Below are 20,807 nucleotides of genomic sequence, written 5' to 3'. Positions count from 1 at the left end.
CATTATTGGCATTTAGCAGATGCTCTTATCCATAGCGACTTACAATATTATCCATTTATATAGCTGGATATTTTACTGGGGCAATTCAGGGTTAGGTTCCTTGCCCAAGGGTACAGCAGCAGTGCCCCAGTGAGGAATCGAGCCAGCAACCTTTCGGTGACGAGTCCTGCTCCTTAACCACTATGCTACACTGCCGCCCCTATTCACATGGAAGCGGTCAGGCCGACAACCATCATCTCCACCAGGTCCACCATCAACATTGGAACATGGAACGTCAGAACCATGTATGAGGCTGGAAAGACAGTGCAAGTGGCTGTCGAGATGGAGAGATACAACCTCGCCATCCTAGGAATCAGCGAGTCAAGATGGACCGGTTCCGGTCAGAGAAGACTCATGACGGGAGAGTTGCTGCTGTTCTTGGGTTACAAGGAAGACAAGAATGCCCCATATGCACGGAGTGGATCTAATGTTGTCCAAGACAGCCCAGAGAGCGCTCATCAGATGGGAGGCACACAGCCCATGGATCCTCACACCCTGTTTCCGAACCAAGAAGAGGAGGCTCAATATGGATGTCATACAGTGCTATGCCCCGACAAACGATAGCGATGAGAAGGACAAGGAGGAGTTCTGCAGCAGATTGCTGACCATCATCCAGAGCTGCCCTGGGCGGAACATCATTGTCATTATGGGCAACTTCAATGCCATGATTGGCAGCGACAACAGGGGCTACGAAGAGGTCATGCGGCAGCAGGGCCTGGGCAAGATGAATGACAATGGGGAAAGATTTGTCGACCTCTGCGCCACAAACAACCTGGTTATCAGCGGGAGTTTCTTCCATCACAGAAGGATACACAAGGCTACTTGGGTATCACCAACCTTGTTGATAGAGAACCACATTGACTACGTGTGCATTGGGAAGAAGTTCAGGAGATCTCTTTAAGATGTGCGCGTCATGTGAGGAGCCGATTCTGCTTTGGACCATCATCTCCTAGTTGCCGGTTGAATCTCAAGCTGAGGAGGAATTGGACAGGGGAAACCTGTCAATGCCAGCGATACAATGCCACGCTCCTGAAAGAGACAACCAAATGAGAAGAGTTCAAGGTTACACTCTCAAACAATTTCCAGATCTTGCAAGAGTCAGAGGAAGGGACAATCGACAAGGAGTGGCAGAGATTGAAGGAGACTGTAATATCAACATGCCAGGAAGTACTGGGCCCCATGAAGTACAGCCATAAGGAGTGGATCTCAGCAGAGACTTTAAAGAAGGTAGAGGAGAGGAAGAGGAAGAAGACAGAAGAAGCTTTCTGGAAAGTACAGCAAGCCAGAGAGACCAGTGAAGAACAAGGAAGGGAAGACAATGCCTAATGAGGAGGGACAGAAGAACAGATGGGTGAAGCATTTAGAGTAGTTGCTGAACAGACTAGCCCCACAGGATCCACTGGACCTCCAGCCAGCCGACAGTGACCTGCCGATTGACTGCAGCGCGCCCACAAAGGAGGAGATCCGCAAGGCCGTCAAGCAGCTGAGGAACAGAAAGGCTGCAGGACCTGACAGCACTCCGGCAGAGGCGCTAAAGGCTGATGACGAGACCAGTGCCGAGATGCTGTACCCCCTCTTCAGCAAGATCTGGGAAGAGGAGCACACCCATCAGAGTGGAAGGAGGGCTACCTCCTCAAGCTCCCAAAGAAAGGCGATCTCAGCTCCTGTTCCAAGTACAGTGGCATAACACTTCTGTCCATCCCAGGTAAGGTCTTCAAAGAAAGTCCTCCTGAATAGACACTGTTGACTCCCAGCTCCGAGACCAGCAGGCTGGTTTCCGCAAGGATAGATCCTGCATCGACCAGATTGCAATGCTGCGCATCATCCTGGAACTGTCACTGGAGTGGGACTCACCCCTCTACATCAAGTTCAGACTCTTTGGAAGTTGCTGAACTATGGGGTGCCGGAAAAGATCACCAAAATCATCAGGAACACTTACAAAGGTATGACCTGTAGAGTGGTCCATCCAATGGACTCTCTGGACACAGTTGGATAACTTTGACATTGATGACCTGGCTCTTCTCTCCCACACCCAACAACAGATACAGGAAAAGACTTACACCATCACGGAAAACTCAGCATGCTTGGGCCTCAACATCCACAGAGGGAAGAGTAAGGTCCTAAAGGTCAACACAGCCGATGCAACCCCCATCACGCTGGAAGGCAAAGCACTAGAAGAGGTGGAGAACTTCACCTACCTTGGCGGCATCGTCGACAAAAAGGGTGGGACAGATGCTGACGCAAGAGTCCGGATAGGCAAAGCAAGGTCAGCTTTCCATCAGCTGAAGAACATCTGGGGCTCCATGAACATGACCACCAACATCAAGAAAAGAATCTTTAACACTATCGTGAAGCCTGTGCTACTCTATGGAGCCAAAACCTGGAGAACCACCGTTCACTGTAAAAAAAATCTAACTTGGAAAATAATTGCCTTAACTTGAATAAGTAATTAAGCAGCACAGTCCTGTGAGATTAAAGTTGTCTTAACTATGTTTTGTGTCATGCATGTTTTTGGCAACATTGGGAGAACTTGATATACAAATCTGGAGAAAGAAAATGTATCTTCAGCCCACCTTACAGAATGCAAATGATTCCTTCCTGGGGGGGACTGTGGGAATGTCCAGCCCCCACAGGTCACCAGCCAGGATGGGTACCCAGAATGTTGGAGTGGGTGGGAAAGAATTCCTTTAAAATCAGCGTTACCACACCATCAGGGTTCTTTTATCTCTGTACTTGGGGAGAAGATCCACCAGTTCCTCTACGGTATTAAAGGACCTATTTGTGAAACAGCGAAACTAAGTCTGAAGACTGCATTCATTTTCATACTCGGGAAGTATAACAACCATTTTATTTTTACACTGTCGACTGACATTTGTTTGATAGCTAACAGTTAATATATCTCTGTATTTGCAACATATCTATGGCCATTGTGTTTTTAAAAGAAAAACAATAGACTGCTCAAAACACCAAATTTAGTTATTAGCTAGCTGGGTAACATTAGCCAAGTTTCCTGCACTGGGAAGGAAATCACGCAGGGGCAGATGAAGTTTGGCTGCAAAGCGCTCATGACAAAGGAAGTTGCTGATTCTGATGATAAAGTCATTCTTTCTAGGTAGTTAAAGCATTTTGTGTCTAATTACAACTTAGCTTCATTGTGTGATTTTAGCCGACAAGCTTAAGGATTACTACTACTATCTACTACTACTATCAGCAATTGAATTTGCTAGCTAACATTAGCTCTTAATTAAGGTTAGCTAGCTCCTAACTAGCTAGCAAAAAAGTGCGCTAACCAAAGTTTGTTACTAGGTAGCTAACCATCTAGACTTGGAAATTGGTATTTTCCTTTTTTGACGGATGTCTATTTTGCATTTACCATTTTATGTTGTATGGCATTTGTGAGTGGTAATAAGAGTTAAATGTCATATCTGTGTATAATTTAATGACATGTTAGTTGTCTCAACTAGCTAATGAATTAGTTTACCTGATAGTCAGAGTTGATAACCACATGCGTGAGCTGGAATGTGTCTGCTGGTGTTCAATTTGATATCACATGATGATAGCTTGTTAGTTAGCAGTCTCATATCTTGTGTCCTGTACATATAAAATAATAGTAGTAGTAGTTTTGTATAGGCATGTTCATTGTTGTACTAACATTTTGATTATTTTATGTTTTCCCTCAACTTGGAGTGGAGTAGCTTGATACCTTGCAAGTTCTGTTCATTTTCACACCAAAATGCTGTGACTCTTCTGAAACCACAGGATACGCCACAGTCGAGAAGGAGCTTGCTGGCTTTTTTTCAGTGACTGCGCCTGCTCTTTTAAAACATCTGTTTCGTTAAGGTGTCACCTTTCCAAGTTCCATACTAAAACTTCTACACATGTACAGAATGCAACATTTACGTGTGAATTGTGCGATTTTTTGCAATTAAAAGCAGGTCTTCAGTCATTTAGGACTACATATGAGAAGTCACCAGACAGTTAGGTGCCCATTTGTGAATTGTGATTTCAAAAGCGATTTGGTATCTACTTTCAGTATAAAGTGAAAGATTTAAGGTCTTCAGTTGTATCTGGTGTTGTGGAGGGAGGAACTGGTCTTCAAGTTGAAGTTGAAGTTCAAAGTTTTATTTGTCACATGCCAAGGTACAATGTACAGTAGGTGAAATGATGGTCAGCAGCAGGGCAGACTGTGCAAAATTCACAATAGAAAAAATATATAATTTAAAGAAATAACTGAAGATGTACTATAAAACTCACAATAGAAAAATGTGCATAAATCACAACAGAAAAATATATATTTTAAAGAATATAACTAAGGAAGATATACTATAAAGATAAGAGAGAAGCCAGATAGGAGTAAAAGCTACATAGACAGCTGGGTCAGAATTATACCACACTTAGAATACAGGGTGATGATTGTAGAATGCAGGGTGATGATTGTAGATATACATAGTATATATATGGGGGTGCAGTAGTAGTACTGAAGTTACACTCCAGTATGGGCTGCATTTAGCGTTCTGATGGACTGTGGGAACAAGCTCAGAGCTTCTCAATATTAGCCTTGAGGTTGCGGAGATGTCTGCCTGACCGCAGCCACTGAAAGAGTCCTTAGTTTGGGTGATTCATAATCCTATCGACTCTGGTGCTGCACCTCCTGGTATACAAGTCCTGGAGGGCACCCTGTGGTGTGCTCAGCTAGTCGCACCACCCTCTGCAGGGCCTTATGGTCCTGTGAAGAGCAGTGCCCCTACCAGGCAGTGATGCGTCCTGCCAGAATGCTCTCGATGGCACCAGAGTAGAGGGTTTTGAAATCTGTTTTGGCAGTCTGAATTTCTGTAACAGTCTGAGTTTCACCAGGGTGTTAGTGTGAGTGGTCCATCTCAGGTCCTTGGTGATGAGTACGCCGATGTATCAGAAGCTGCTCACCCTCTCCACTGGGGCACCATTGATGGACAGTGGGGTGTAGCTCCTCTGTCGCGTCTTGCAGAAGTCAACTACCAGCTTCTTTGTTTTGCTGCCATTAGGGGAGAGGCAGTTGACCTGGCACTTTTGTCAAGTCCTCCACCTCCTCCAGGTAGGCCTTCTCTTTGTTGTTGGTGATCAGGCGCACCACCACAATATCGTCCGCAAGCTTTATGATGGTGGTGGAGCTAGTCTCTGCCACACAGTCATGTGTGTGCAAAGAATACAGCAGGGGACTGAGGACACAAACCGGTGTTGAGGGTGAGAGAGGTGGAAGTGTGGCTGCCCACCCTAATCATCTGTGGTCTACCAGTCAGGAAATTTAGGATATATTTGCACAGAGAGCTATGCAGTTCAAGGTCCAGCAGCTTACTGACCAGTAGAGGGGGGAATATAGTGTTAAACGCTGAACTGTAGTCACTGAGCAGCATTCTAACATACTTCCCTCTGCTGATGTTGAGGTGGGATAAGGCGATGTACAGTACATGAGTGACTGCATCATCAGTAGGGAGGTTGGAGCGGTAGGCGAACTGAGGGGGTCCAGAGTGCATGGCAGAGAGGAGCAGATGTAGTCCTTCATAATCTTCTCAAAGCACTTCATTATTTCTGATGTGAGGGCTATAGGGCGGTAGTCATTTAAATTTGTTGGTGAGAGCTTTTTGAGCACAGGAAATATAACAGATCTTTTGAAACATGTGGGTACTTCGGCTTAAGGTGATCAAGTTTGGTGTAAATCCATGAATGGGTGACATTATAGCAAAGAAATGGCCATATCTCCGAAACCAATTCCTTAATAAAGTTAGAATTTTGTATACTGCGTCTTGGTCAAGGGTCCTGATAAAGTCTTCAAGGACAAGTTAATGACTCAGGAACAATGGCAGCCATCACTCATTCAATTTTTGGCTAATGTGCTTGGACCCCGTAATCACCGCTTGTGGCTATATTTATTAGGAGTCCAAGCACGTAGTGCTGGAACCCTATTGTGTTTGTTCTGATTTTTATTATTATTAGGGGCCAAGCACCAAAGGTGCTAGGCACCTATTGTAATTGTTAGAATTTTTCACTATTATTATTGTTATTATTATTATTATACTTTCCGCAATGGGAGTGTATGGCAGCCCATAGAAGCCCTTGATAAATTTTTATGAAATTTGGCACATTGATAGAGGAGAGTCAAAAGTATCCAGGCATCATGAAATTTTGCCACATGGGGGCGGTATACCAGAAAAACAGAGAAAAAAAATTCAATTGCCTATAGCTTTGGAACCAAAGCAGATGTTTCAATGAAATTTCTTGTGCATCATCACAGTAAAGGACCCTAGCTGGGAAAGCATGAAACCTGTGTGTCAGCCATTTTGTTTTTTGGCCATATTGATATTATCTTTTTTTCAATGGTTTTCCATGGCAGGCCATAGAACCCAGGCTATAGAACCCACTATACTGGATTTTTGAAAAAAAAATCATATTTTTAATTTTTTGAAAAACCTACTTTTGCAAACTAGTCCTAGATCGTTGATCCTATCACCACCAAATTTGGTCTGTATCATCTACAGAGGGTTCTGACCAAAAATTATTCAAAGAATTTTGCTAGGACAAACGATATGGCCACTGTCATCCAATGAAATTCCATGGTGAAGACACAAAAACAGGAAGTGAGTCATTTCTCAGCAATGCTTTGTTGGAGTGATGCCAAACTTGATACACGTTGTTGGTATTAGCAACACTGGGTATGCACCAAGTTTCATGAAATTTGGCCACTTGGTGGAGCTATACCATTAAAAATCATTAAAATACCCATTACTCTGGCAGAAAAGCAGATATCTCAACTAAATTTCTTGTGCTTCATCAAAGTTAAGGATCCTAACTGGGAACTTATGAAACCTCCACATCAGCCATTTTGTGTTTCATCCATCTTTGATTTTTTCAAAAACACATTTAACCACCTCCTCCTAGAGTTATGGCACAATGAGGTATTGTGTAGTACCTCTTTGGACCATTGTCTTTAAGAGTTGTTAAAGGATAGTTGCCAGGTTGAACAATGTGGCCGCAGTGTACCCACAAATTTGCCTGTGAAGTTGCCATAAAGGAAGAGTGGCCATATCTCTGCAATGCTTTTGTTCATTGGCATAAAAGTTGATACACATGCTTACAGTTAGGCCTGGGTGGAACACACCAAGTTTAATGAAATTATGGGATTTATTATTATTGGGATGCTATACTGAAAAACAGGTTTAAACACCTATGTGTCCATGTACTTAGATGTTAATGACATTTTGTTCCAATGGGCATCACAAGGCACAGACCACACAAAGAAAAGCAGATATCGTGACCAGTTTCTTGTAGATCATTACATCATTACATGTCAGGTCCTAACTGGGAAATGAACACATAGTTAATGATTATTTCTGCTGGTCAGTGTGGTGGACATCCAGAATTCTACAGAATCCAGAGAATTTCTGTTGGGAAAGACTTACGACTTCTTTGCAAAAAGCTCCCATCCTGGTATATAGAGCATCTTATATCATATGAGTTGGATGAGAGTAGTTATGCTGAGATGGATTTCCTGACATTTGATGACTAAATGACTTTTATCTTTTGGCAGCCTACTCTGTTAGGGGAAAACTTCTCATGTCACCCAAGAAATTTCTGCTGCAGTGAGTTGAGTGTGTATTTCTCTTTGTTTTGTTAGGTCACTAATGTGATATAATGCACTTCTGATATGGTCAACACTGTATTGTAGGGGAAGTGAGAATTTAATAAATATTAAATGGTCTGAACCCAGCGGTCTTAGAAATTCATGCCCTTGTTTATCGTCCGGCACTCTGAATACCGAACACAAATGACACCAATTACTAAAACTCCTCACTTAACCAACTTGTAAAAATAATTCAAAGAATTGATTTAATTTAATAATTATTATTAAAGATATTAATTATCAATTAAATCGCCGAATTCATTGATAGGAAATGAGCAGTCTGGTGGATCAACCTTTGGCAGAATCATGCAACCACCACTGGAATAGATTAAAAAGGTTTATTGAGCAAGACAAAATTCAGAGTCTGGGCTACAGACCTGGTCCACTACCTTAACAGACAATAAATTATATAAAGACATTAACAAAACAAGAACATGGATGGATCACGGAATGGATGAATGAATGCATGGAGAGAAAATTACCCACGCTAATTGTTTTCCTCTCCCAAGGAAGAACCACTCACCATAGCAGCAAAACACCAAAAGGAAAAATCCGCAAAGTTGCAGGAGAAACTGAGCCACGGACTGGTTTACTGAACAGATGACTGAGCATCTATTTGAGCGGCAAAACTGAGCAAAGAGGCCTGTTCTAGGCCTGATTTAAGAAGAAGCTCTCTCCACCTCCCTGACCCACGCATAATTAATTTTATGGTGGGAGAGTGCCTGGAAGTTTCTTCTGGATTTAATTTTGTGCTCCAGATCTGGAAATATCAGATATATGTTTGAGATTATCATTTTTGCATTCAGCTCTTCATGAGCATCGCAGTGACACCAAACATTAATAGGCATGGTTTGAGAGGAGAGAGTTGGCTGAACGGTGGTTTTGCTGCTATATTGAGAAATACACGTTGTCACATGGCATTGGGTTTTCCAACATTTTTCCCATAATATGAGGGCACAATTAACTGTGGGGTATAAAAGGGTAAGTGATCCAAACATGCAGATACAAACACACACACACACACACACACACACACACAATCACAAACACACAGGCGCACGCACACACACTGATTGTGCTCAGGAAGGGGAGAAGGGGGAGAAGGCAACCCTTTGCAGTTGTGGTCTAGCTGGATGTTACTGTTTTAAGAAGTAACTTTAAGATTGGCTGAAAAGGCAAAGTTCTTTAAGATTATATTAGAAGTATTTGGTACCTGAACCTCTTTCAGATTAAACCAAACTAAAATATAAAATATATTTGTCTAACCCAATCCTAAATATATTCCATTACTTATTTCGATTCAAAAACATTATTTTATAATCTATATTGTTTTTATTTAATCAAATAAACTCACGTTTCTCTCATTTGCCGACAACTGCAGTGCATGATGGGTATATCTCTGATCTTCGAAGATCATCTGACGTAGGCTAGCCATTTAGTTCAGACAGACAGAGACCGAACAGAGAGCAGTGATCGTGTGAAGCTGAACAATGTTTAAAAGCAAAAGTGGTGCTCAAAAAAGAAAGGAAAAGAAAGTTAAAGAGGAGGAAAAGTCCAAACTCCCAAAGTTGGACTCTTTTTTCATCGTGCCTACTCCCATTGAAACTTTCGATGATGCTTTGCCTTGCAATAGCAGAGGAGAGAATACTCAGGCTAGCAAAAGCCATGTAGGGGGGGGTGAGGAAAGGGATATAGCAAGCATAGTTCAGGGTGATCTCCCAGACCATGTTAATTTCCCTGAAAACATAAATGTGCCTACTCCTGCTGAAACGCACGATGACCATGCTTTGCCCTGTAGAGTAGAGGTTAACACTCAGGTCAGCGAAAATAATGTACAGGAGGGTGAGAAAGAACGTAGGGAACTAGCAAAAACAATTCCGAATGACTTCCCAACAGACCGTGCAAATTTCCCTGAAAACATAACAGATGCAAATGTTAAAAGGCACATCCTTCAAACTGGTCCATGTAAGTTTAAGGGTCCTTTTCCAGTTACGGGAAATCGAAGCTTTTCAGCCCATTATTTCATGTCCACCACTAAAGCTGGTATGAAATTGCCACGTAGCTGGTTGTGCTACTCCCCTAAACTTGACTGCGCATATTGCGAGCCATGCTGGCTCTTCGCAAATCGGCAAAGTCCCTCATATAACAATGCCTGGGTAAATGGAGTTCGAGATTGGAAACACATCTCTTCCAAAATCGCGGTCCATGAATCTACGCAGATTCATCTCAGTGCATGTGTTGTATATGAACAGTGGAAAGTTCATGGCACAATAGATGCTGATATGGAGAGAGACGTTCGTAATGAGGCTAACTTTTGGAGGCAAGTGTTAGAGCGCATTGTGAATGTCACCCTTACATTAGCGGCCTGCAACATGGCATTTAGGGGGCATCGAGAAACCATTGGACAGGGAAATGCAGGGAATTTTCTGTCCATAATTGAGCTTTTGGCCCGCTACGACCCTGTCTTGAAAGAATTGATCAGTCGACCAGAAGGATCCATAAAATATCTGAGTCATGCAATTCAAGATGAGATCATTTACATATTATCACAGAGAGTTAAGAGCAACATAATAAATGAGATAAACGCATCCCCGTTCTACTCTGTCATTATGGACACCACTCAAGATGTAGCCAAGCGTGATCATCTGAGCCAGGTCTACAGATATGTTATCATTGACCGAGATGAAATGGATGTCCCTACAAATATTAGAATCATGGAAGCTTTTCTTGGGTTTGAGCTTACGGTGAATTCGTCTGCATCTGAGCTGGAGAGCAAAATTGTGCGTTCGATAGAAGGACATGGGTTACAGATTTCCAGATGCCGTGGACAGGGTTATGATGGCGCAGCAAATATGAGTGGCATTTATTCTGGCGTTCAGGCAAGGATCTCGGAACGGCTTTGTATGTACACTGTGCGGCGCACAATCTTAATTTGGTTTTAAATGATTCAGTTAAAAACGTCCCAGAGGTGAGGCAATTTTACGATGTGGTCGAGAGCCTTTACAACTTTTTCGCGCATAGTGTAAAGAGATGGTCATTGCTTGGCGATATAATGAGCCAAGAGAGCAGAGACATCACTTTAAAACGCCTCTGCCCAACCCGTTGGTCCTCCCGCTACGATGCGCTTGTTGCTTTAAAGTACAGATATGGCGATGTCATTAAAGCTCTGGATAAGATCTCACTGACCAGCAGTAAGAAGACCGATCGGGATGAGGCAGGTGCACTAAAAAAAAACATCACCAAATTTCAATTTATCTTTTTAATCAGCCTCCAAACAAAAATTTTGGAATGCACAAATGCGGTCTCCAAATTATTGCAGGAAAAAAGCATAGACCTCCTCAAAGCTTCTGCATTACTGCAGAATGCCATAGGAACTCTGACACAATACAGGGAAAAGTTTGAAGAGGCGAAGTCTTCCACACTGGCACTGGCTATGAAATGGGGCAGTCAAACACAATTTGAAGTCACCAGGTCAAAAAAGGTGAAGCGACACTTTTATGACCTTAGTGAAGACAGTCGGCTCTCCAACGCAGAGGATTACTTCAGGGTGAATGTATTTTATGCGTGTCTTGATGTTATCATTCAGCAGCTCACCCATAGGTTTGTTAGTTTAAACAGAACTGCTCACCTCTTCGAGGCTATTCACCCCAATACACTCCAGCATGCCAAGGATGAGGAACTATATGAGGCGGCGCATCGTCTCAGTAGTCACTATAGTCGGGATATTGACTCCAGTTTTCCTGGTCAACTTGTGTCTTTTAGGACATGTTTTAAGGAGCAGATAGCTAGACATCCATCCATAATAAATCTGGCCAAACTCCTGATAGTTGATCATCCCGCAGTAACCTCAACATTTAGTGAGGTGTGCACTGCTTTCCTGCTATTTCTCACACTTCCTGTCTCAGTCGCGTCAGCAGAGCGCTCTTTCTCCAAATTGAAACTGATAAAAACGTATCTCAGGAGCACAATGGGTCAAGAGAGGCTTTGTGGATTGGCCATGTTGTCAATAGAGAGTGAGCGCGCTAGGAAGCTTGACATCACAGGCATCGTCAATGACTTTGCAGAACGCAAGGCTCGTCGAATGCCTTTTCAATAAAATAGTAGGCCATAAATTGGCACGCTGATTTTTTCTCAGACTCAAACCACCCAAAAGATATTGAACACAAACTATACAGACATGCAGACAAGCCCAGATGCTAGCCTATAGGCTATATAGGATTTAAAAAAAAAAAAAAAAAAAAGTTTGTTCATACAAGTTGTGCATAGTTCAAAGTTTCTGAGTGCTTCGAAATTATATTTGAAAAAAAGTCTTGTTAGACTAGTCCACATGTGGTTCAGTATAGTGTTTATGTGGCTTTACGTATTGAATTTATTTGTAATGTATATAGTTTAGCCTAACCCAGCCTCTTAGGGAGCAAGCCAGCTCAACTAGGTGCCGGTCCCAAGCCCGGATTAATGGGGAGGGTTGGCATTAGGAATTATAGCCTAAACTATAATGAGAATAGATGATTAACTGTTTAATATTGGCCTATGGTTTTGCACTCCACTCTTGTCACTGGCATAGGCGGGGTTGGGGCCGGGGGGCCCTTGACCAATTTCTGCCCCAGGGCCCTTTGTAAAGTTGTTCCGCCACTGATCTGAGGGGCAGATTAATGCTTACCAATACACAAGGCGGGCGTACCACGTCCTACTTCTGCTTTTATCTAGCAAAATCAAATGTAAATCCAAACCGGCAATCATTTATTTTAAAGTATCCGATTGGGTTCTAGGTAACTTCTTGCAATTCTTAAAGCAACGGCTGCTTATCTTAAGTGGGTATGTGACCTGAGGTCATTGATTTAGGGGTATATATGGTGGTAGGCCATTCGCCCTCTTGCCTGCTATGTGTGTGTATTTGTTGACTGATCTTATCTGCCCTTGGTGTGGTCCTGAGTGGGGAAAGGAATCATAAAAACCCAGACCAGGCAAAGAACCATAAAATGCATGGTACTCTCCCGACAGTAAGATAATTGAAACTGGTGTTTCCTTTGGCTATCTGCTTTAGGCCAGTCTTGTATGGCCTTTCTGACTACTGTCTGTGCAGTAATAAGTCCAGTATTGAGATGAAAAGGTAAGCACTTATTTATTGATATTCTGTGGTTCTTTGTTGCCACGCTTATTTGCCTAATGCTTACTATTCTGTTTTCAATATGTTACTTGTCATTCAGGTAATCACTGTAAAAAAATGTTGTAAAATTGTTGTAATGTGAAAAATAAAAGATAATGAGGAACAACCAATAGATGTATCAGTAGCTCTACAGAAATCGAAGATGGTTGTTAAATCATTGACATCCTTTTTGTTTTCTTCTGTAGAGTTCTTAGAAAACGTTGCTGTGTATTATATCTCCAAACAACATTAAAAAAATCAGCATGCCTGAACTCCCCTCTTCTTTTCAAAGTTTTGAAGAAATTCTGCAAGAGAAGCTTCAGCTGAAAGAGGGATTCACTCTTCAATACGAGGGCCCAGAGTTTGGAAATGAACTGTATAACTTAACAGACATTTCAGAGATTCCAGCAGAGAAGGCTACACTGAAAGTCATTTAGGAGGCATGCCCCGACCCTGATGGATCAGATTTGGCCCTGTCTTCCCTGGATACAGCATCACTTTCATGTTCCTCTGACTCATCCAGAACTTCTGCAGGACCACCATCACTTGGTCTTTCAAAACGGTCTTCTCCATGGCCATCTCCTTTTCCAATCCCAACCTTCTCATATGACATCGAATTGTGACTTCAAAAGGGGAATGATGTTTACAAGGAGAGGGGCATCCCCCTCAACATCACTAGAGACATCAAAGGTGAAATACTTGACAAAACTGTACAAGCTGTGTTTGACGTGACTGCATATCCAGACAGATCTGAAATAGATTCAGTTGCATTGTCTCTTGTCAACAAATATCCCTGTCTCCGTGAGCCAGGAAGTGGAGACAGGTTGCATGGGGGGAGAATGAGCATTGCATTCAAGATTGGAAACTACTGTCAGAAGCTGCGGGGACGTAAAAGGTATTGAAAGGAGGGGAAGCCTTGAAGAAGGTAGAAGCAGTTTTAAAAAAGCAAGAAGCGCTGAGGTGTATTTCCTGCCTGACCACCCCACTGGGCAGAGCGAGGATACCCTGTAATTATAAAATGTATCCTAGAGAATGTCTGGTTCTTGGCACGCAGTTGGCTTGATAGGCAGGGCAGCGAAGTAGCAGGACTGGAGATCGGGGTGTGATGCTTGGACTACAGCTCCAGACAGAAGCCCGGAGCAGGGACAGGAAACAAATAGAGAACAGTGATTAGTGGATGGTAAGAATGACATGAATGTACAGCAGAGAGGTAGGAGAGGAGGGGCAGGGAAAAAAGGTGCCAGTGTGCAAAAAGGAAAAAAACCCAGCAGACTAACATTCCAGCAGCATAACTAGGGGACGGGAGGCAAGGAACCGGCATAGTCATGAGGGTGGCCCTAAGGCAGTCAACACCAGTTCACGGCACAGAGTCCATGTCATGACAGCAATGACCACTTAGTCCACCAGAGACTCTATGATCCACACCAGCACCAGGGGCTCGATAAGAAAAGGCTCTACCGCCTATAGTAGTTTTGCCCACTCTTGGAATGATGAGAAGCCCAGCATTTTGGGAACGAAGGGCTCTTTGTGGAAGGCATGGATGAAGAAGGTCCTTAAGTAGAGAGGGGAAAGTAAATTTAAAGCCTTAAATGTGAGTAAGAGTATTTTAAAATCGGTATTTAATGGGTAACCAATGGAGAGAAGCTAGAATTGGGGTAATGTGCTCAAAACATTTCGTTCTAGTTAAGATTCGAGCAGCTGCATTTTGTACCAGCTAAAGGGGTTTTAGTGAGACATTTGCACATCCTGACAAGAGGGCATTACAGTAGTCTAATCTGGATGTTACAAAGGCATGGATTAACTTTTCAGCATCATTAATTGACACAATTTTCCTGATTTTGGCTATATTTCTCAAATTTACATTTAGATTTACATTTATTTATTTAGCAGACGCTTTTATCCAAAGCGACTTACAAAAGGAAGAAGGCTGTCCTAGAGGTCTTAGTTATGCGAGTTTCAAAAGAGAGCTCATGATCAATGACGACTCCAAGGTCTTTGATAGCTGTGCTCCAGGAGAGGGAGACACCATCAAGGTCCAGTGTAAAGTGAGTGAATTTGCTCCTGATTGAATTTTGGCCAACGACCAATATTTCGGTTTTGTCTGAGTTAAGGAGGAGAAAATTTTGGGCCATCCAATTCTTTACATCTGTTAGGCAGGCCTCCATGTTTGAGATATTCAGAGGGACATCAGGTTTGACTGATATGTATAACTGAGTGTCATCCGCATAACAGTGGAAGCTAATGTCATATTTACGGATGATATCGCCGAGAAGCAACATGTATAAAGAGAAGAACAGAGGCCCAAGCACGGATCCTAGTGGTATACCATATCTTCCTTTAGAACGAGCAGAAGATTCATTGTTAATGGAGATGAACTGATATTCTGATAGATAGGACCTACACCAGGATAGAGCCTGTCCACTTATGCCAACCAGGTTTTCGAGGTGGTTGAGGAGGATACAATGATCGATGGTATCAAAGGCAGCACTCAGGTCAAGTAGCACAAGAAGACAAATACAGCCATTGTTGTAGGAGAGTAGAAGATTGTTGAGCACTTTCAGGAGAGCGGTTTCCATACTATGATGAGGTCTAAACCTGGACTGAAAGGCTTCCAAAATGTAGTTTGCGTGTAAAAATCCACAGAGTTGCTTTGATACTGCTTTTTCCAGGATTTTTGAGAGGGCCTATAGTTTGACAGGTCATTGGGATCTAGATTGGGCTTCTTCAGAATTGGCTTGTTAACTGCTACTTTGAAAGACTGAAGTAAGTGTCCAGACGTAAGGGAGGCGTTGATATGATTTGATAACGGTGTGCCAATTGCAGGTAGTAGCTGTTTTAGGAAGCTGGTTGGTATGGGGTCTAGTTGGCTGGTAGAGTTTTTAGATGAATTGATAGTCAATGGGATAGTCAACCAATTGAAGTTCAATGGGTATAAAAGAGTTAAAGCGCGAGGCAGGCCTAATAGCCGTACCTATGTTGTCTGGGATGGGACTGGCCAGGCAGGAGACAGAAGTCGATGAAAATGTTTGTATTGTATCTCTTATCGTTATGATTTTACTATCGAAGAAGTTCATGAAGTCATTGCTACTATAAATAGCTGGCATGTTAGGATTAACTGATACAGGACTCTTAGTTAATCTGGCGATAGTGCTAAACAGATAACTAGGATTGTCCTTATTTTTCTCAATAAGGGTAGAGAAATGTTTGGATCTGGCAGCTATGAGGGCATGCTTATAGGTTAGGAGACTTTCCTTCCACGCCAGGAAAAAAACTTTTCGAGTTTTCGCATAGCTTGTTTGAGAGTACGCGTATGGTCATTGTACCAAGGTGCTAGATTTTTGTCTATGATTTTTTTCCTTTTGAGAGGAGCAACGGCATCGAGAGTTTTACACAATGCAGAGTCAATACTGTCTGCGAGTAGATTATTTCAGTTAAGCTAGGATTTTAACATAGACTAGAGGAAATTTCATTGTACAAGTTGTATGATCTAGGGAGCTCATCGATAAAGCTTTACCATTAGCTGTAAAAGAAGAAAACGTACGCCTAGAAGAAGATTTGGGCTCTGAGTATGTGAAGCACATTAGCGGTAAATTGAAAGGGATGAGATAGTTGTCTGATAACACGGATTGTGTGGCATAATTTCTACCTGGTTAATATCAGCTCCATATGTGAGGACCAGATATAGAGTATGGTTACAGTAATGTGTGGATTTATCTACAGTTTGATAGAGTCAAATAGGTTCAATGATAGACAAAAATGCTGTTCTGAACAGCAGCAACACCACCACCTCTGCCAGTAGGTCGAGGGACCTGGTGATTGCTGTAACCGGGAGGAGTTGATTCATTAAGAGCGATAAAGTTATCAGGTTTAAGCCACATTCAGGCAGAAGATATCAAATTGGTGATCAGTAATCAATTCGTTTATTAATGTAGCTTTAGGTTGTAACAATCTAATATTTATTAATCTAATCTAAAGGACCATTTGTCCACAAGTACTACTTTCAGGTTTGTCAAGTTTAATTTTCATCAAATTATCAGCACAAATGCCCTTACTAGATGTTTTTAAGAAGTTTGGGACCGGGAGTCGGGGAACAGGCACTGTCTCTATGGGATTGAGTTTAAGTGGTGGTTCAAGGGAAAAGCAGACATCTGTGTAGGACAGAAAGTCTGCTGCCTGGCCTTGGCCCTGATCAGTCAAAGTTTAGAGGAGTTCAGACTATGATCCAGGTTTCTAGAGATGATTGCTGCACTCTCCCTCGAGGGGTGGATGCCATTTAATTGTAAAAGACCAGGCCTCCCCCAAAACTTGTGCCAATTATCTATAAAGTCCACATTGTTAGAGGGGCACCACTCAGACAACCAATGATTAAGTGGCCAGCACTTTCAAATTGGCTTCTATGTCGGTCACTCTGGCTCCAGGGATGCAATTGACTATGGTCGTTGCCATCTCTAATGTTTCTAAGAATGGAATTGCCAATAATCAGGGCTCTTTTAACAGGCTTCTCAGCAGGTGCATTACTGAGGGGGGAGAATCTGTTTGAAACTTGAACCGAGGGTTGGTGGTGCACCGGGGGCTTACACTAGCTTCTATTTTCCTGAACCGTAACCCACTCGCCTTGCTGCAAAGGCTCTGCCGGGGTTGAACTAGGGGAAAGGCTAACTGACGCATCCGGTACTGAGAAGGACTTGATAAACTTTTCACTAGCTTTAATCTCGTATAAGGTGCGGATGCTTGCTTCTAACTCTGCTACCTTCTCTGTCAACCTAGTGTTTAGCTCACATTTATCACAAATAAAGTTAGCAGTACTGGCAGAGAAAGAGTAACTAAACATGCTGCACACTGAGCAGGGAAGACATCGTAGATAATTTAGCTGGCTACTTACATTTGTAGTCTTTACTTTGGGAAGATGTTGGATTCTGCAGATACTCTGGGTTTGAGTCCTGGCTGGGTCCTAGCCAATCTGCGTCTGGCGTTCAGGAAGTGCAAAGCAGGAAACAGGTGACGAGCAGGTTCACACAGAAGAGTACTTTAAGTTAAATCAACCTTCAACCTTCAATAAACCAAGTACAATCAAATAGTAACTGTGATTTTATTCAATTTTAAATAGTGATTTGAGTGAACTAACAACCTAACTTAGCGAAGCAGGTTGGTACAACTGCTTGGATCCTGAAGTTGAGAAAACTCAAAAATGTCAGGCAGCTGGTTGCCTTACATTTTTAAGTTTGCTCAACTTTTAGTTTTTTTTTTAAAGTTGACTCAATGTTTTAGTTTGTAAGTTTACTGAACTACATGTTTTTTTACAGTCAAAAGACAATTTTTTTACAGGTAGAAATTGAAACAATTAATGCATGATATGCTCCTCTTAACAAGCAGGTATGAAAGACATTAAAGACAATAAAACGTAACAATTGAATTCAAATGTTTATTTGATTTGCCTTTCTCCATTACTCAGCCACTCACAGCAAATAACATCGTGTTTTTTTGAATCGTTAACATCAATCGACAAATTGGTTTTCCTGAATGGGTTACTAACTAGACAATAAACATGGCTGGTATAGTAGTTAAGCCTAACTACACATCAAACATGGCTGACTGCTGGTGACACTCTAAACACGGCAATCTGACCAGAACCTTTACATCTAATAGCCTAAAGCCACTCAAAAAGAAAAAAGAGGTTGATCTCTGAACATTGTCACGTAAAAGAAACCTAGAAACACATCTACATTCTCTCACACTGTCCTTCTTCATCATGCATACAAACACACACAAATGCATGCTAACACACCACTCTCTCTTCTTCCAATGTACACTTACACTGGAGCATTTTTTATGAGTTTAAGGTTACAAAATCCCAGATAAAGACATTCTGCAAAATTACCAATCTCTCTCACCACCACCTCCTTCTCTTACAGACAAATGCACACATCTCACACACACACACACGCATGCATGCATGCACATGCACACACACACACACACACACACACACACACTAATCTAATACCCTAGAGCAAAACAGTATAGGCACACTGAAGATGTGTATCCAAATTTCCAAATTTTACACAAACTAAACATAAACTGTTTTTCTAGATGGGCTACTAACTAGGCTAACTACACACCAAACATGGCTGAATGCTGATGACATTCTAAACACAGCAATCAGAGCAAAACCTTTACATCAATTAGCCTAAAGCCCAAAAAAGAGGTTGATCTCAAACAGGTAAAAGCAACCTAGCAACTACCAAAATCCCCAATCTCTCTCACCACCTTCCTCCTTCTCTTAGAGACACATGCACACAATGTCCCTCAGACACACATGCATATATTCCCAGGGCCGGCCCAAGCCTTTATGGGGCCCTAAGCAGAATTTGATTTAGGGCCCCCCACCGCCTTGGCGCTGCAAATACCAGTAGTATTAGCTAATCACTCCGTTAACATAATATTGCATTTTTGTATGATTACCATTGACATAATATAATTAGGGCTGTCAAGTGATTAAAAAATTATCTAATTAATTACATGCTTTGTGATTAATTAATCTAAATTAATCACATATATCAATATTTGGTGTGAGAAGCATTTAAAAATATTTCAGTTCAAATGGACTTTGGCAGATGACTGCATCAATGATAATAGACATAAACTTTAAAGGTCAACATCTCTTTTATTTCCCGTACATTCAGAAGATTTTTTCACTGTTCATATGCAATAATGGCCATAACAATCAAAATCAAAATATGACCATTAGGGAAATAAAAAAATCAGAAATGTTTCAGCAAGAACAATGATGGAAATAAGTCCATAAGTTTCTCATTTTATCCTTGACATTGTAATGATTGTCAATGTGTCATATTTTCAATGTTGTGCATGAATGCGGTAAAACAGCGCGTTCATTGAACGTGCTATTTTTTTCGGTGAACGGTGAACTTGAACGTATCCATTTGCAACTAAAGAATGTGAACTTGAGCTTATTCAGGTTTGCGCGAGATTCGGAATCCTTGGGTATGTTAAAGTCAGAGGTGGACACTAGGGCTGAACGATTAATTGATTTCAAATTGAAATCGCGATTTGAAACAATGCGATTAACAAATTGCAAAGGCGCTCCATCTCTGGTTGGCTGGGCCAGACCAAGGAGGTGGGACACAGCGCAGCGGGATACCTGCGTCAGGAGAGTAGCGAGAGAGGAGAGGGGGAGGAAAACTAAGAGGTAAGATGTAAGGTTAGGGCTAGGGCACTTTCATGCAATAAGGGATTCAACAAGGTACTGTATATGAAACATTGGGATTGTTTCTGTCTCAGTAGGTGAGACACTGACTTCTGCATGTGTATGCTACTAATATACAAAGGGTGGGGACACATCGGTGTAATAAGTGAATAACTAAATAAAAAGACATGAAATATGGCCAAAATTCAAACAACAACAAGGTGCAGATACTGACAAAACACACTGTAATCATCTTGGTATTCACTTTTCCTTCAACTGTGGTATTGGGGGCTAAAATATTTAAACTGTGGAATAATTTAAGTGCATTTAAATATATGGTGTCATGTCACCATGCCCAACTATTAAAGATATAGAGACCCAATGATACAAAATTACTTTGCCATCCAGTTTGTCTAGAAGAGTCTTCAACCCCTCTCCAAAGGCTCCACTTCTTGATCTGTACAGTCTGATGAACTTTGCTGCATGTTCCAGTTACGAGAAAATTCCTTGAAAGGAATTTCTGTGATTCTGCACAAAACTCTGTACATACCTATTATAAGACACATACGACATTTAGGCAGACTCAAAGAAACAAAGATACAGTACTTCAGAATGAACTTCAGCAAAGTAATTTCAAATCTATGCACTTACCTGCTCTTCCATAAACAATGCTGGCCATCCTGTCATAATATCAGTCACCAGGTGTTCCTCATCCATTATCTCCTTCCTTCATAATGCAAATGTCAGTTCCATTTTGGAGTTGA

General features: G+C 41.9%; 1 pseudogene; it reads left to right on the top strand.

Moving 5' to 3' along the window:
- Positions 1–207: 207 nt before the first annotated feature.
- LOC118770001 overlaps positions 208–20,807 on the top strand; it is a 36,317-nt pseudogene continuing 15,717 nt past the window's right edge.

Source organism: Megalops cyprinoides, chromosome 22 (genome assembly GCF_013368585.1).
Source record: "Megalops cyprinoides isolate fMegCyp1 chromosome 22, fMegCyp1.pri, whole genome shotgun sequence".
In the NCBI taxonomy this organism is placed as follows: domain Eukaryota; kingdom Metazoa; phylum Chordata; class Actinopteri; order Elopiformes; family Megalopidae; genus Megalops; species Megalops cyprinoides.
Note: the sequence above shows the minus strand (reverse complement) of the source record. Positions and strands in the feature narration are given on the sequence as shown.